Source organism: Pteropus medius, unplaced genomic scaffold (assembly GCF_902729225.1).
Source record: "Pteropus medius unplaced genomic scaffold, Ma_sr-lr_union100, whole genome shotgun sequence".
NCBI lineage: Eukaryota > Metazoa > Chordata > Mammalia > Chiroptera > Pteropodidae > Pteropus > Pteropus medius.
The window spans coordinates 7,283,107-7,301,449 of NW_024342647.1; the positions used below are offsets into that span (position 1 = coordinate 7,283,107).

The 18,343-nt window shown below is 41.6% G+C and overlaps 1 protein-coding gene across 1 annotated transcript in view; it reads left to right on the forward strand.

Annotated features, from left to right (window-relative positions):
• SNX30 (sorting nexin family member 30) overlaps nt 1-18,343 on the forward strand; it is a 90,238-nt gene that overhangs the window by 19,564 nt on the left and 52,331 nt on the right. The window lies entirely within an intron of this gene.

An 18,343-nucleotide genomic window follows, 5' to 3' on the forward strand; every position in this document is an offset into this window, starting at 1 on the left:
TTTCCAAGGTACCCAGAAGATAAAATATTATCCACGTTTTACAGATGAGGAAATGGAAGCTCTGAAAGGGAGCCTGGACTCTCTCAGCTGGTTAGGAGCAGACATGGAGCGGGGTTATCCGTCACTGCCCTCCACCTCCACCCCCATGCCTTCAGATACACACTTATCTCCAGGATATATGTCCAAGGTGATGATCTTGTCTTAGGGCAGGAGCTGACCATCTTTAGACTAGTGTCTAAATCATTCTAGAGCCCTGAAAAAACTTGGTGTGTGGGTTTGCTGACGGCAGCTGGAAGGAGATCTCTAAGCCTTTTACTTGTACTTTTGGCAGCTGTTGTCTTTGTAACGAAACCCAAGAAGAATGGGTTTCCTGCCTTTTCTGTGTGGACTCCTCCCTTGGTAACACCATTGTGCATAGACTTTAAAATGTTTCTTACACTGAGTTTCAGCACAGCGTTTTGCTGACTGCCGTTTGCGTCCTATGCTTCCTTGGTTGATTTTGAGGACTGCCTGCTTTCCTGGGGCTTGAATTTTCATAGTAAAATGAAATTCACTGGGTATAAATATTACCATCTGCTTGTTAGTCACAACTGACAGAGAAAAAACCCTGGGGTTATCGAAGACAAATGGAGGCGGGTAATGTCTCCTACATTTTTGTCCTTGGCATAGGCATTGATGACACTTAGGCGTGGCTGAAGATTGAAGAAGGGACACAAATTTTATCAGCACTTATTTCTTTAGCTAGAGGTAGTTCAACCAGTCACAGAGTCCCCTCACCACACTATTGTCACCCAGCCCATAGTCTCTCTTCTTGTTTATAAAGTTCTTCCATGCTCTTTTGGCTCTGTACTCTGAGCTTTGAAAAAAGCCATTTTATTTTCTTGTTTTCCTAAATATTTTTTTAGAGTGTTATAGTAGAAACAGTGTGGCTTTAGAATTAGAAATAATCTTTTTAATCTTTGCCAATTTGATGGGAGACGTTTCATTTTTATTTTGTTGTTTATCGATGTTGAACAATTATTGTTTAATGGCCACATTTATATCATTTGTCCATTTTTTGTATTAGGCTCCTTTTTTAAATATTGATTTCCAGACCCTTAATATATTAAAGCAAACAACCTATAGTCATATACGTTCAAACCCTTTCCCCAGGTTGCTGTTATCTTTTCATTTTTACTAATCGTTTTTTTTGACAGAGAAAAAAAAATGTTAAATATGTTGTTATTTTCCTTTATGGATTCTGCTTTTGGATTTTGGTTTTGGGTTTCGAAAGCCCCTCCCAACCACAGGATTTTATACACTGTTCACATAAATCAGGAATTATCAAACAAAGGCCAAGAGGTCAAAGCTGGGCAGCCACCTGTCTTGACTAGCCCATGAGTTAATAATAAAAAAAAAATGTATTTCAAAATAATTATAGATTCACAGAAGTTACCAAAAACGTGTAAAAAGAGGTCCCAGGTATCCTTTAGCCAGTTTCCTCCAGTGATAATATCTTGTATAACAATACCAGAAAATTGACATTGGTGTCCCCCACAGGACTCATTCAGATTTCGCTGGTTTTACATGAACGTGTTTACGTGTAGGCCATGTGTGCATTTAGTTCCGTGCAGTTCTGTCACATGTGTCGGTTTCTGTAACCAGCACCGCCACAATCAAGATACAGATTGTTCCATCACTACAAGGCTCCCTTCCTGCTACCCTTTTGTAGCCACACTCACCTCATCCCTAAGCCCTGACACTAGCAGTCTTCAGAGTAGATGTTCCATTTTTAAATGGCTGAAAAAAGATTTATCTTTCGTGATATGTGAAAATTGGTGTAATTCAAATTTCGGTGTTCATAAGTAAAATTTTATTGGAACAGAGCCACACTCCTTTGGTTGCCTACTGCCTATGGCTGCTTTTGACCACAACAGCCTTTGACTTGGGATGTTGCAACAGAGATTGTAGGGACTGCAAAGCTGAAAATATTTACTGTCTGGTCCTTTACAAAAAAAGTTTGCCAACCCCTGATATAAATCATCACCTAATCTTTTTTTTTTTTAATCTTGCGTTTAATTCTTTACATGACCTGGTATTTATTTTTGCATTTGGCGGTAGAGAAGAATATGACTTAATTGTTTTCTAGATGGTTAACCAAATTCTTCATCAATATTTATTGAATAATCTATTCTTTCCTCCCTATATGAAGTTTCACGGTTATATATTACAAATTTGGATCTGATCCATTAATTGAGGAATGATGGTGAATCATCAAGCTGTTTGGGCAGGATATATGTGACTATGGGTTGTCCGGGGATGAGAAGCCTTTACCCCCTGCATTAACACGGAACGTTCAATAAAGATGTGCCTGTGCACAATGAGATCTGACCACTCAGACTCTATGGCGGGGCGTTGTTTAATTTTCCAGAGCTCACAGAAGATTGCTGATGGCCAAATGGAGCTGTTTGCTAATGGTTTCTGGTCTTTTATGTTGGATCTTCCCTGGAGCTGGCTGGCTCTTAAAATCTCATGACAGGAGAAGTGGCTTGATTTATTTCTCTGACATTGGTGCATCGGGGACTGTTGTAAGAAACATGAATGATTGCTCACAACCAGGTGCTGGCTCAGATGCAAAGGTGAATGTGGTGGTGGCAGTGGGAGTGGGAGGGGTGTCCTCTCTGGTAGGTGGCTATGTAATGAAATCTCCTGTGATAAGGGGCCAGGTAGTAGACCACTAGCATCTGCTCTGGACTCTTGGAGTGTGCCTCTGCTTGTTGCTGGCTGAGTGAGCTTGGGCCCATCCTTTGATCTCTTTGGGCCATTTCTCTTGTAGAAAAACAGATAATAAAGGTCACCTCCCTCTCCCTCCCAGGACCTTGAATCATTTTAAGGGTTAAATGACAAAATGTATAAAGCTTGCATAGTGCCGGGCAGAGAGCGTGAGCTTAAGATATTTAATTTCTTTATCTTCTCTTCTCTTGACTTTGATGAGTATGTGTAGATCGCTGTGAAAAGTATGGATTTTGTCTCCAAGTTCTGTAATATTTCTTAGCCCCAAGACTTTGCTTTCTATTTTGGGGTTTTGCTTTGTTTTTGAGGCAGCTCCCAGGCTTTCAGGGTGCTCAGCTGGCCATCTTTTGCTCTCTGCTCTTTGGGTCATTTGTTCAGATGACCAAAGGAGAATCCTAAGAAGAACCCTCCGACCAGGTGTCAGAGCCAGGCCATGTTGACAGCCCGTGGGTGGTTTGCACGTCTGGCTTTCTTAAACGGACTACGGTGCAAAATCCTCCATGTGAGCTCCCCGGCTGAGGGTTGCTGGCTTGTGACAGTGGAAACATGACTTGAATCAGGTATCACTGAAGCAGATGACTGAGGGCCAGCAGGCGGAATATGCTCTGGGAGGCAGCTCCCACCTGGTAAGAACGTCAGGTACGGGGTGACCTTGGCTTAAGCCTCGGCTGAACACAGTCATTTTGACAGCCCTCCCTCTTGTCCTAAGGATGGGCTCTGTGGATTTAAGGACAAGCACACTGGGTGGTTGAACTTAGGTTTGCTAGATGTTGTTAGAACTGCAGTTCTTATCCTCTAATTTACCTGTGTTTGAAACATGATCCCCCCTGGTGTGGTCAGACTCGGTCAGACTCGTTTTTTTTTTTTTCCACCTAGGACACATTCCTCAGAGTATCCCAGCCCATTTGACCTTAGTGTTGACAATGCGTCTCATGTGTCCTTTCCTCTTTGTGGCATTTCCCGCGTAGTTCAGGTCCCGTTGGGGCAGGGTTGTGGGGGGAGGGTGTGCCCAGACCATGACAAGGGCTCCCTAAGTGATCCCTTTCTTATTTCCTATTTCTTCCCCTTTTTATTTGTTCTGTATGTTTTTTTCTAAAGCCTTTTTAAAAATCAAACTGAATGTATGATCGCTACTTTCTTTAAAAGCTCAGCCGTTGCCTGTGGGGGTGCACCTCAAATTCTTAGGGTCCCTCCGAATCTGATGCGAATCGCCTCATTTCCTGCTGCTTCCCCTGGGCAGCTCATGTTCTGTCCATGATGACATTCTCCTGCCATGCCTGCCGCACTTCACCTGTGACGATTTTGCTGGCGTGGAGTCCATGCCAGGATCTCCTTTTTCTTCCACGGAGTGGCTCTTCACTGTATAGTGGGCTTTCACAGACATTCTCCATGATCTCCGTACAGCCTAGCCCCCGGCACAGGCCGCCCTTGCCATTTTTCGGTGAACGCGGGTGAGTTTAGGTGGTTTTCTTGTGGCCGTACAGCTAGTAGGAGAGCTAGAATTTAAACCCAGGCCTTCTGCCAGCCTATGAAACCACCAGACTGCCCCCTCTAAGCCTTCCTCCGGAGGCAGAGTTACTCTCACTTTTTCTAGACTCTAGCTCAGCAGGTTTCTACTTATTCACGTGTTAATCACTTTATATCTTGTTGCTGTTTGTCCTGGGTCTGTGCCACACCCTGTCCTCCACCCTAATACTTGATTCCTCAAGGAAATCTCTTATCAGCTTGTTTTCCTCTGCATCTAGAATAGTACCTGGCACTCAGTGAGAACCCAATAAGTGTTTGTTTGGATTAATGTGTGAATGAATAGATTTTTCTTCCCATATCCTCTAATTTGTGGTTTGGGGGAGTATAGCACTCTGGTAATTAGGCTGCTTAAATCTCCCATGTGTTGGAAAACATCTCTTTCGGTCTATAGAATAAATAGAAAGTGATAATTATTTTGTCCCATTCCGTCTGCCATGTTAGAGACATAATCAAGTTTTTCATTACTTGAAGAAAAGTGCTTAATACATATTTAATTTTATGTATATTATAGGAATATATATATATATATAGGAGTATAGGAAATATAGGAATATATCTGTAATTCCTATAGTCCTATAGTGGTCCCCAACCTTTTTGGCACCAGGGACCTATGAGAATCTAATGCCTGATCTGAGGTGGAGCTGAGGCGGTGATGCTAGCGCTGGGGAGCGGCTGCAAATACAGATGAAGCTTTACTCGCTTGCCTGCTGCTTACCTCCAGCTGTGTGGCCTGGTTCCTAATAGGCCGTGGACCGGTACTGGTCTGCGGCCTGGGAATTGGGGACCCCTGCTCTAGAGTACTCTCACATTCAATGATTTGTGACACATATACCCTACCTTTGGGGGTGGGGGGGTGTCCTTAAACCCTCAACCCAAACCTAAAACTAACCTGAGATGAGAATTTGTTAAATTAGAAGAAAATATGTGACTATATTCAAATAGATCACACGTGTTTGAAAAAATTTTTACTTCATTTTTTTCTCCTAAAGGATGCATAGAATTCTTCCAATACTGGTTTGTTGTATTGATTCAGAAATCTGCACCTTACCACAAAGATGTTTTTCTGTGGAACTTCTCAAAGCCTGAGACACAGTCTCCTCCACAGCATCCAGTTTTTAGAAGCCTGAAGTATGCCCACCTCCTACCCCCAAATACAAATGATTTCTAAGCTCGAGATCCTCTGGCTACCTCCCTGTTTGCTCCAGATCCACATTCCTACTGGCACGACTCAAGATTCCTTTTTATTTCCATGGTTAATTGATTCATTACAAAAGAAAAAGGCACTCAAAAACCAAGAGTCAGATCATAGTCTAAAGAGTAAAAGAAGAAGCAGGAATAGGACATTCTAGAGCCAAACTGCTCAAAAGAGTTTCACATCTAAGTAACCGGACAAGAAAAGTAGAAAAAAAGCAGGAAAAAAGGACATGAAAGACAAAGGCCTTAAACTTAATACCGGTTGGTCCAGCTGTCTCACATGAGCTCAGAGGCAGAATCAAACCCTGTGAATAAGAGCAAGTGGAAGGATTTCAGATCAGGTACAGATGACAGGGGCAGAGACAGGTGAAGGAAGGAAGTCAAGGCGTGAATGAGGGAAAAAGACTTACAACCTTATTTGTCTATAAACTCTGAGGTATAAAATAAAGTCGGAAACAAAGCAACTTCCACATGTTGGCGTAGCAGCGGCTGTGGGTACCCATTCACATGGGTTGGGGGGCTTGTTTTGAAGCCAATTTGCAAGAGATCAAGTAAACAGCAAGGATTTCTCAAAATGCTTTTGTTAACATTTCACATATGACAGAAAAATGTCAACTGTCTAAAGAGAAAAATATTACTTATAGTTAAGGTTGTTTTGGGGAGAAGGGTACTGACAGATTGAGAGCTAACTTTCTCCAGAGGCAATCGTAGATATAGCTTTTGTTCAACAAAATTTAGCTAAAAGGAATTACATACACACACACACCCCCCACACAACAGGAATATATATAGGAAAATGGATATATATTATTGCAGGGGTCCCCAACCCCCACACGGTGGTCCGGTACTGGTCTGTGGCCTGTTTGAAATCAGACCGCACAGCAAGAGGTGAGCGGCAGGCAAGTGAGCAAAGCTTCATCTGTATTTGCAGCTGCTCCCCAGCGCTAGCTTCACCGCTTCAGCTCCACCTCAGATCATCGGGCATTAGATTCTCATAGGAGCACCTGTCCCTGGTGCCAAAAATGTTGGGGACTGCTGCTCTAGAGGGCAATTTGATTTTGGATAGCTTGTGAAAGTTGAAATGTACTTCTGCTTTCTCTTTTTAGAGAGACAGTTTAGAATCTGCAGTGTCTAACTTTTTTCTCCCATGGGTATTTTTAGGACTCTAAGTACGATAGGTTCTCTCTGTAGGATGATTCAAAATCACACTTGCAAAATTCTGTATGTAATTTTCGTGTGAGGTGCCTATGGATTCCCGGGGAAGAGTCCTTGTCGTAGAGGAATGGTAAGCTTTAGGCAATTTTTGAGGCAAGGACACTTTGAATCTTGCTGAATGTGCAAGGCTTTTTTGAAGCACAGCTGAGTGGTGTGGGCCGTAAGCGTGGAATTAACAGTAACCACTTGGCACCTGCTGTTGGTCATTGAGTCTTGCCCTGTTCTGTTTCTCACTTGAGTGGTTCTTGTTTTTGAAAAGGTTTGGTCTGGGGTGATGATTCATCCACAAGTATTTGATCACCTAGTGCATATTCAGCTCTGTAGAGTATATTGCTTTGCCTAGGTCTTTGTTCTGAACACCAAAAATGCCTTCTCCTTTAACCTTCAGTAGGTGTCTGACTTGTTTTATCAAACGCCAAGAATGTTATATATATTTAAGACCGTGTCAAATGATGGCACAAAAACATGTAAACAGATTTTGTAAGATGAACCAATGCCAGTTAAGAGGTACTGGGCGGTGGGTGGGAAAGAACTGCATTTTTTAAGGAATTATATTAGACACATTGTGTTTCTTGAATCCCTGTACCCACCATGTCATAGATGGAGAAACTGGAGCTCAGAGAGAATGAGTACCTTACCCCAGGACCGGCGAGGAGCAAAGCCAGGATTCAAGGCCCATCATTTAGATTCTAAGCCTAGACAGTTCTTCCTTGCCTCTTCTGTTAAAGATTAGAGTAGATGGAATGGGATAGGGTAGGAAAAGCATCGAAATGAGAACGTTACACTGAGTCTCCACAGTAGATTAATTTCATAGTCTTTATGAAACATCATTTACCTTCCATTGATTACCACTCACAGTGTTTCTCAGTTGGCCTTTTAGAGATCTTTACCTGCTTGTCTATATCACTCATCTTCTTCCTCTTTAACCCATTTCCTGTTTGCCCAGAGAATACTCACTGGCAGCTTGTGGCTACAGCGTTTACCCCAGGATAACTCGCGGATTACAGTCCTCACTTTACCTCCAAACTTTTCCATGAAATATCTCACTTTTATTATTATTTTCAAATCACTCTAGTATATTGATTGGAGGTTCTAGCAGGAGAGCGCAGCTACTCGTATACCCTTGACCAAAGAATGGTTCTCTCCTCTATTGGGGAAGGTCATCCTCTTTGACCGAGCATCAGCTTCAGAAGGGACTCACATGGAGCAGTGAGGGAGGACGAGGACACCTGCCTAGCCAGCCAGATCAGCCGAATCAACCCTGGCGATCAATGGGGTGACGGATGTCGCAGCCAGATCACCCTCACATCCTCGATAGTCTTTGGAAACAAATAACATCATTCTATTTATAGCATTCTGTTTTTAGTAGTGGTATTTCCATTTACCAAATATAGTAATTCTCGATTTCTGAAAATGTCAAATCCTAGAAAACGTAGCATTTCTATGCCTGATGTTAAATTAATGCTGGCCGCGAGCTGCATTTTTCTTTTTTTCTTGACGGGAAATGGTTTAAGATACAAGATGGAGAGTCTGGGTTTTGGTGTAGTACAGCAGTGAGAGACCGGACCTGGGTTCCTCACATACCACTCGAGTGACCTTATGCATCTTATACATGTAACACAACCTCTTATTATATATAACACAACAATTTGGGTGATCTCTGAGGGGTGCTGTGCCTCAAACTCTTATGTGATTTGGTGCAGAAATGTCAGTGGAGCAATGCCTTAGTTTTATGGGTTTTCAGTTGCAGCATCCTGACTGACAACACATTAAGGTGGGCAGAAAAGAGCAGTTTTTAGGAAGAGTCACGTTCTCTTTGGCTATGTGCTTTTAGAGGAGGTTTAATGCATCTTTTTAGAAAGCTGTCTGCATGGGCTTTTTTTTTGGGTCCTTCAAATGGCATACATATACTTGACCAGCCATAGAGGCAGAATCCTTTGTGTTGTGGGTCTTAGTTATCGTTCAGTTAAGGACAGTCTTTTGGGAATCTCTCCTTCACTGGCGGTGATTTCCCAGCCTGGAATGTCCACACCATACTCCCCTTGAGCTTTGTTTTCCCATGTGGCAAATTTATTTACTCCATCTCAAGTTGCCCCAACATCCTTTGCTTGCCTCCTGCATTTTGCATGGAGCTCTATTACAACCTGTATTGTGTTGCATCATAGTTAGAGGTTTTCATATCCATATGCCCAGCTAGACTGAGTTATTTAAACACAGGTGTCATATCCTGTTTTGTTTGGTAGCCCTGCATTGGCACTTTGGCTGTTCAATATGTGTTTGAAATAGTGGATCCTCCTCAGAAGGACTAGAAAGGGATCATGTTTAAATTCAGCTGAGAGTGGGGGAAGACCTTTGCTCCCAGGAATCACGAGAATGTCTGGAGAAATGATTGTTAGTCCGGAGATTCTTAGAAAAAGCTAGGAACAGACGTTGGACACTTAGCCAAGGAATGGGGGTTTGCACTCTTGGATTTTACTTCATTTGTGATTTTGTTGGATGGATTATTTTTACATCAGGCCGATGGTTGGGTTTTACATGAATGACGGGTTTACTAATAGAAAAAGTGGGGAAACATTCCAGTTCTAAATGACTTAATTGACCTACTCATAAAGCTTTGAAACAATGGTCTCTTAACCCATCTCTAAAAGAGAGTCTTTACTTCATAAGAAATGGTCCAGAATCCAAAGTTGGAAAATTTGACTCTTCAGGGGACATGCTAGAAACCACAGACTGATGAGTGTTGGGAACTTGGAGATGCTTGTACAAGAATTCTCAGAGGTTTGGGAGAATATCTGAGATAGGGACTCCAGGGTGGGGATGATGGAGGGGAAGGAGGACTGAACTTCCTACTAATAGGCAGGTAGGGTCCCAGAACTTAGGGCATGTGGTTCAGATGTTTTCGAATCATGCTGCAGAAGACAAACAAACAAAAGATAAATCCCTGCATCTTAAAATTCCATGCTGTTTATATCAAGTATTTCCTATTTAGATTTGAAAAAATGTATAGATATTTTACTAATTATACATATTAGTCTTACTGTGGTAATAACTCCAAAAATTCAAGGGTTTGCAGCAATTAATAATTTCTAAGTCATACTATGTGTCGGTGGCTGTGAGTCAGTTGTGGTGGCTCCTTTCCGTAAGTCTTCCATTTTGCAGGAGCAGCCCCGTCTGGGACATGCTAGTTTTGGGGCAGAGGAGAGAGAACAAGAGAGCCGGGGGAAACATAGACTGGCTCCCACAGTGTCTGCTCCCATTTGTTGTATGTCACATTCGCTCGTGTGCCGTTGGCCACAGCAAGTGACGTAGCCAAGCCGAATGTCAGCAGGGTGGAGATGTGTCCTCCTGTGGGCAGTCACTTGTCAATAGTAAGAACGTATAAACCTCTTAAAGGAAGGGAGTTAATCATCGTAAACAGTGGTATCATCTACCATGTCATTCGTGTCCTCTCCTTTTGTCACTGACCACTAGTTAGTAAATACATCTGTCCAGATTTGTCGTTTTGAAATGTTTTAAATTCATTTTCTCCCTATCACGTGTATTACAATTTTAGATTAATTTGGAGGGATTAATTTTAGCTTTATTTGTAGGTTAATAAAGTCATTTAGACCTCTTGTCAGGGAATGACGTGGTGGGTCACTGCATGTTTTCAAGTGTCCTTCAGTCCTTCAGTGCGTGGAGCTCTGTTGTGCACCGTTACATTAGCTGGAGTCTCCAGAACAATTTGAAGAGCGGGGTCATAGCAGGTATCAGAGTCTTGCTTTGAATTTAGTAGACATGCCTCCGATGTTTCACATTGTTTGCCACTTTAAAAAAATTAGTATTGAGGTCTTCCATACCCTAAAACTCCCCATTTTAAAGTATACATTGAGTGGTTTTAGGTATAGTCACAGCATTGTGCAACCATCATTACTACCTAATTTCAGAATATTTTTGTTACCCCCCAAAGAAACTCTGTACTTAGTAAGCACTCACTCCCGTTCCCCCTTCCCTCCAGCCTCTGGCAAAAAAAACCTGTTTTCTGTCTCTCTGGATTTGCCTCTTCAGAACAGTTCATGTCAGTGGAATCATACGTGTGGCTTTTCATGTCTGGCTTCTTTCACCTTAGAGTAATGTTTTCAAGGTTCCTGAATGTTTTCCGATATATGCTCTAACATATTTAGTAACTTTCCTTTTATTCCTTATTTTTACTTAGAGATTTTAATGGAATGGCTCATGTTCTCTAATGAACGATACCAAAAAACATTTTGGTAGTTGTGGACATGATTGTATTCAACAGTGATTATATGATTAATTAAGGTAATACATTGCGTTAATAAATGTCCTAATGTTAAATCATTCTGGATTTTTTGGAATACGTTTGACTCAGTCCTGGTCTCTGGATATATATTTAAAAATCATTTTAATATATCATTTGCCATTACTTTATTGATGATGTTCACACTTTATCTAATTTCCTTTTTTTGTCCTAATATTTTGATATCAGATATAGAGAACCCTCATACAACTATTGAAAGGGTTTTTCTATTTTTTAAAAATATATGTCTTAGAGTGTTTGAATAAGACAGGACTTGCTCCTTGAGGTTCATTAGAATTCAGCTGTAAAACCGTTGGGGTTTAGCTTACTTATTAGTAAAAGTCCTCTGATAACAGTTCTGTGGTTATTTATTTGTTTAGGTTTTCTATCTCAACTTAATTTCACTTTGGCCATATATTTTCCTACAAAGCCGTCTACTCATATAGACTTCCAAGTTTATTGGTATGGTTATTCATGGCACATTTTTATAACCACACATAGAGATAAGATTTAAATAGTTATTGCCTGCTCTCCCTCACCCCTTTTAATAATGTTTATCAGGCTTCCTGGTTATTAGTTTCTCTAATTCATCTGTTGGAAGAATAAAATTTCATTTATAGCTCTTACTCTTTCTTTCGTTTTCAGTTTCTGCTTTAAATTTTTATTCTCTCCCTTTTAATTTTATCTCTCTTTCACCTTTTTTCTTTTAAGTGGAGGCACAAATTGGATGTAGGCTAAAATGTTCTGTTTCATGGGATAAATCTTTTTCAAGTGTATATATTTATCTGTTCTTGAGAACTGCTTTTTTCTTCATATTTAGGTCTTCTTGAGTTTGAACGATGAGTTAATATAGGCTGGATATATTTTTTGGTTTTCTTGCATCTGAATGATGAGATAATGCAGGCTTAATATGTTTTTCTGTCTACTTGTGTCTGATAAGGTAATGTAGGCCTGCTATTTTTGCCTCCCATTGGAACCAGCGAATTATTGGATCCCCTGTGTTTCTACTTGATGTTAGAATTGTCTTCTTGGGTCTTAGGTTGAGTTGAGTAGTCAGTTCACAGATCAGTTGAGGGATCTGTCAGTGGGGAAAGGAGACAGAAGAAAGCAAGCCAGGGTCCTGGACAGTCAGTCAGGGACACTTGGCCTGGTTCCTGTCTGTGTCAGGATCCAGCGTAGCCTGGCTTCCTTCTTGTTTTAGGTGCTCTTCCCATCTCGGTAGAGCTCACCCCTTCAGAATTTGCAGTCTTGCCTGCTTTGCACTTGGTGGAGCGGGCCGGGGCAGCTGACCCAGTTGCCTTCCTATTTCTCTTAACTTTGCCTTGCATCTCTACCCGGCATGGGCTGGTGAAGCCATGTGTGCAGGCTGCCCCCTGCTGGTGGCCCTCACACAGCGTACCCTCCAGACACTGGTGGTCTTCCTTTGTCCCATTCTTGGCTCTTACACTCCCGCGTACCCGCTGGGCAATTGCACTTTCAAATTAGAGTGTATGTGAGGAGTTCAGGACATTTTCTACTTCTTAGGTAATAACTTTGATAACCTGAAATAACCTCAGCAACATGGGTTAAAGGTACAGTGGTTCTTTGCTCAGTTGTGCCCTGATTAAATCCAGTAGAAAATCTTTGAAAGTTTTACATTTGGATGGTACTCTTTCCTAGTTTCCAGTCTGATATGATTCCAGTCACTGATTATCTCCCGGCCCCCCACCCCCATCCCCAACACTTCCTCTCCCATTCTTCAGATTGTTAAGGATAGAAAGAGGGAGAAAGCAAAAGCTTGTGCTCAGTTCACGATCTTTCCTGAGTATTGAGCCTTTGGGATTTTTCTAGGGTTCATTGTGTTCTTTGCCTTGTTACGAACATCTTTGAACACAACATTTTGGGGATTTTCCCTTTGAATTTATTCTCCAAAGTGGGCTTAAATTTAACTTTATGACAAAGTCAACAATCAAGAGTGTTCTGTTGAACCGTTTGGACACATTCCTTCTTCAAGCATCTCCTGTGCGCTGGCAGGAGGGAAGGTGCGGTCTATGAATTCGGAGGGCCCTCACTTTCCCCTGAACTCTAAGGATGCCTTCGGAGGCTTTGTCAAGCTCTACTGAAACTTCATCACCATGTTGTTCGCATTCCTCTAATAGTATGAAAAAGAGAAATTAGAGCAATTAAGCATGACTTGTTTTTATTAAATTCATACTGGCTCCTAACGTGTACCACTTTCCTATATGTTTAACGTAACGTTGAATTTCGCTGGTGATTTATGTTATTTTACTAATCTCTCTTGTGGCTGGCTGACCACAGTGTTGGGTCTTCTAACTGAAATTCTTTGAACCAGAGGGGTTTCTGAATCAGCTTAGGTATATATTTCTCTTCTTAGGTAAAAAGGGGTAGAGGGGAGAGGAAATTCTCTTATAACTGAAACCTACACGATGAGAACTGATATTTTAGAGCACTGAGGAATGTTCATTTGTGTCAACTGTGTAGTTGTAACTTTTGCAAAGGCTCCTGTAGATATCTATTGCTACAGTAAAATCATCAAAGAAAGTGTATCTGAGGCACCAACTATGACTCTCGCTCCATCCGGTTTTTATTTTCAGTAGCATTTGGTAAGTGTCTCCTGTGAACCCAGCCCCATAATATATAAGGGGATGCAAGAATACTTGCAGACAAGTCAACTTCATATTTTTTTCAGTGTGTTTATAGTGATGTAGCGCCCACCATGTTCCAGGCACTATTCCAATCGCTTTCATATACTAACTCCATCCCATTACACCATTTTCTCAACAAGGGAACTGTGGCATAGTGAGATTAAGAAACTTGCTAGTAAATAGTAGAACTGAGGTTTAAAACTTGGCAGTCTGGTTTAGGTTAGTCTCAGTTTCACTGTCATTCAAAAGACATTTGCTGAGTACATTTTATTGGCAAGGGATTGAGTTTGGTCATTTCAAAGACTCGTTCATTCATCAAATAATTTTTCAATACCTACTGTGTGCCAGAGGATAGAGGGGTGAATAAGACAAAGTCTCTGTTTTTGTCGAATTTATTGACTAGTGGGAGAGTCAGATGATCAATAATAAATTTTCAGAGAGTGATAAGTCCTGTGACTAAAGTAGAGCCAAGGAAGGGGCTGGGAAGTGATGGAGGATACAAGGATATGTTTAGATTTTGTGGGCTGAGGTTTCTATGAGTAGGTGTCATGTGAACAGAAACCTGTTTGAACAGAGGAGCCAGCCACATGGGAATCTGAGGGAAGAGGAGCGTTCCAGGTAGAGTGAACAGCAAGTACAAAGGCCCTGAAGTCAAAATGAGCCAAGCCCACTGTCTAGAGCAGGATGAGCTGGGGAGAGAATGTCTGCGACGAGGTCAGGGAGAGTGATAAGGTCATGTCGGCCTTTGCAGGTTATGGGAGGGAATTTGGAGAGTTGTGAGCAGGAGAGTAATATGCTTTGCTTAACATTTTTTTTCTTTTTTAAAAACTTAATTATTTTTAATAAGGTATAATTGACATACCACATTATATTAATTTCGGGTGTGCAACATAATGATATGCTATTTGTGTGTTCTGCGAAACGATTACCACAAGTCTAGTTAACATCTGTCACCATACATACAGAGTTTTTTTTTTCTTGTGATGAGAACTTCTAAGATCTACTCTCTTAGCAACCTTCAAATATGCAATGCAGTATTATTAACTTTAGTTAATAATTGACATTTTTTCAGATAGCACTCTGGCTGCCGTGTGGAGGACTGATTACAAGGAAGCAAAAATAAAACAAAGCTTTTGGTGTTGAGCCAAGGGACTCTCTCACTTCTTGAATTCTGTACTTCATGTCGGTCGTAGAGGTGCCGCTATCCCACAATGGCTGCTCTAGACTTGGGTCTCTCAGCCTAGCAAACCCACTGTTGGAGGACTCGGAGGCGGGGAGCCTGGGTCATTCCATGCACCTAACCCCCTGCCCTTTTCTCCTAAGATTTTCATATTTTCTCTCCACATTTGTTCTTATGAGCACCATATCTTGAGGTGAGTCATTTGGAAAATAACTCGTATTAAGACCCTAAGGAAAATGTGAGCTTTCCTTGACTGGCTTTAAAACCAGAAGCTTCATTCTAGGTGGAGAGCCAGGGGAGAGAAAGAGCAATTGGGGGATCGTTTTGTAAACTATGTCTAACCAATGCGTTGTATACTTGAAACTAATAATAATAATTTAAAAACTCTAGAAAATAAAAAACCCCAAAGGATTTATGGCTAGAGAGTAGAGATGAAGGACTGTCATGGATTGGAAAAAGCCACACAAAGGGGATTCAGCTTGATAAGAACCTTGAAGGAGGAACCAGAAACCTGGGTCAACTTCTTTGCATAGCGACGTCTAGTGTCAGTACCTTTGAACATGTTACTTAACCTTTTTGGCTTGGCTTCCTCTTTGGTAGAGACAGTATCTGTCCTGCTGACCTCATGAGGCCGACATGGGGTACAATGAAATAAGAATGTGGAAGCACCGTGTCCAGAGGCGCCATAGAAATCTGAGCTGGTAGCATCCCTTTTTAGAAAGTTACAGATATTTGTAGCTTGCCGGCTATTCGGATATGCTCAAATAGTTTTCCATGAAACACCCGTAGTAAGAGTGTGAGTGTTTTCCCTGGCCACCTAGTCCTAGGAGGAAAGAATGTGCAGTGTGCGACAAGATCCGGTTGATTGACTCTTCCCTTCCCCCACCCCGACTCACGGATTTGAAAAATAGCTAATTTCCCACTGTCTGGCCAGGACATTTCAGATCTTTCTGTGGGCTGTTCCTGGAAGGTTATTGGCTGAGGTCCCCAGAGCAAAGGTTAGGGGAGTTGGCTTGGAGTCACTGGGAGACCTGCAGACATAATTAATTACACGTATCCCCCCCCGCCACACACACACACACAGAGTAGAACAAAGCACAGTTATAGTTATTGGGGACTCAGTGTTTGTGGATGTTATATAAGTAAATCAGTGATTAAAACTGTGAAAATTGCTTCAGTGGAAATATTTTCAAACTATTGAGAAGGGAGTGACTAATTCTGCCAGAGAGTAGAACAAAGAAGGCTACCAGGAGGAAGGGGCATTTGAGCAGCTTCTGGTGAGATACTTGGAGACCTCTGCATAATAGAGAGGAGAGGCCTTGGCAAGAAAAGGTTAGGGGTACGAAACAGCATGGTGGGTTTCGGGAGCTAACGCAGTGAGAAATGAGGCTGCTAGGACCAGTCCAGGCCAGGTTGTGGGAAATTGCTGTGTGAGCTGCTGTTGGCTTATCCGACTAAAGATTTTGAATTCTTTCTTTCTTTTGTGCAATGTTTAGCCATTGATAGAGCCATTGTGGGGCCCAGTGTGCTAGTGTTGAAAAAATGGCCCCTGTAATGCCAAGCATGGTGCCTTACCCAAGGTCATTGTTTACATATTTACTGAAATGATGAAGACACGATGGTTATCTCAGAGCTACAGAGACGATGTCTTAGGTCCCTGGACACTAGGAATGGACGCTGCATGCTCTGTGGGGTCAGTATGCTGAGAAGGCAATTAGATCAGCCAGTTGCCACTGCAGCTGGGTTCTGCAGCCACATCCACACCAAGAACAGCTCCTGAGGGGTTTGCCTTCCCAGCTGACAAGCCCTTGGGCCAGGGAGAAATGAGGGTGGGCTGTGTTCCCATGAGTGCATTCTGTGAAAATGATACCCTTTTAGTAATTACAAAAATATTTTTCATGCCGTGTAATTAAGCATGGGTTTAAACTATCTGTGTTCAGTAGAGATGGGTGACAAAGGAAGGTGCCTTTTCTGTTTATTTTCCATTTCCCATTGAGTTGGGTGACATTGTCCTTGACTCCAGGCCATGATTCCCTCTGTCTGTTCCCATCCCTCTTCACAGATGTCTCACAATCAGCTGGAGCTCATGGATATGACTACTAGGTTGACCTCTCATTTCCTGTGTGTTCTCTAAGCTGGGGGCTCAGTCATATTCAGTCTACATACAAGAACAGAGAATTCAGGGGAAAGCACCTCCCACCCCCATCCTGGGATCTGATGACCCACAAGTCAGGAATATTTTCTACATTCCCGACCAAGATCCTTTTCATGGAGTCATGTCACTTTCTTGCCATATTCCTTAGTGTTTGCCTCCTAATGATTCCAAGGTGACATTCAGAGGCTTTCGCATCTACTGCTAGACAGACCTTTATTCTGTTTTCAAACCTTGGAACCACAAAAGGTTAACTGTAAGCTTGCATCTTTTTTTTTTTTTTTGATATAGTAGGGACATATCAAAAAAAAGTGGCTTCCTACTAAAGCCTATAAAAAAAGATCCATAATTTAAAAAATCTTTCCTCTCCTTTTTTCCCTGACATTTGTCCCTCCCCACTTAAAACTCTTTTACTGTGGAAAAAAATTTAAAATATACAAAAGAAGAGAGAATTGTACAAGAACCTGAAAATACCAACTTCGACAATTACCACCTTCGGGGCATCTTGTATCATCTTTACCCCCACCGACCCATCCTTAATTATCTTGAAGAGAACACCAGATATCCTGTCATTTTATCCATGAATATTTTAGTATATAGTTCTAAAAAGGGAAGACTTTGTAAAATCCCAATACTTCTATGATCACACCTAATAATTCTTTAATATCATTAAATAACGGGTCAATATTCCAATTTCTCTACCTCAGAATCTTTTACCATTTTGTTTTAATCATGTTCCCCTGCAGTTGTTTATAGACCTCTTAAGTTTCTTTACATCTCTAGGTGCTGCTTCTCTCTCTCTCTCTCTTTTATTTTTATTTTTTGCAATTTATTTATTGAAGAAACTGGATCTTTAGTTCTGTTTAGTTTCATATAGTGTGGATTTTTCTGGTTGAATCCTTATAGTATTATTTAACATCTTCCTCATTCCTCTATATTTCCTATAAATTGGTGTGTCTAGAGATTTGTTCAGGATTCAGATACAATTTTTTGGGCAAACATACTTTATAGGTGGTGGTGGTGGTTACTTCTTTCAGGAGGCATATAATGTTTAGCTGTCTCTTTGTATTGGTTGATTGTGTTTTTAAATGCGTTAAGTATTTTAGAGGATTCAGGTCCCTTAATGTTTAGCTGGACCCAGGTGGTAGCCTTCAGAAAGCGGGAAAACGAGAGTACGTGGTGTGCTCACTGAGTTCTCTGTTGTGGTCTGATGATGGTGGGGGCTGTTACGTTCTCTGTCCCTAAACCCTTTGCTTCCGTTGGTTCCTCTAGTGCTTGCTGGAAGATGAATCAGCATGAATTTGGTGTAGCGCTCTGCCATGGTTTGTTTCTCTTGGTCATGAAAGACCTGTTCACTTAAG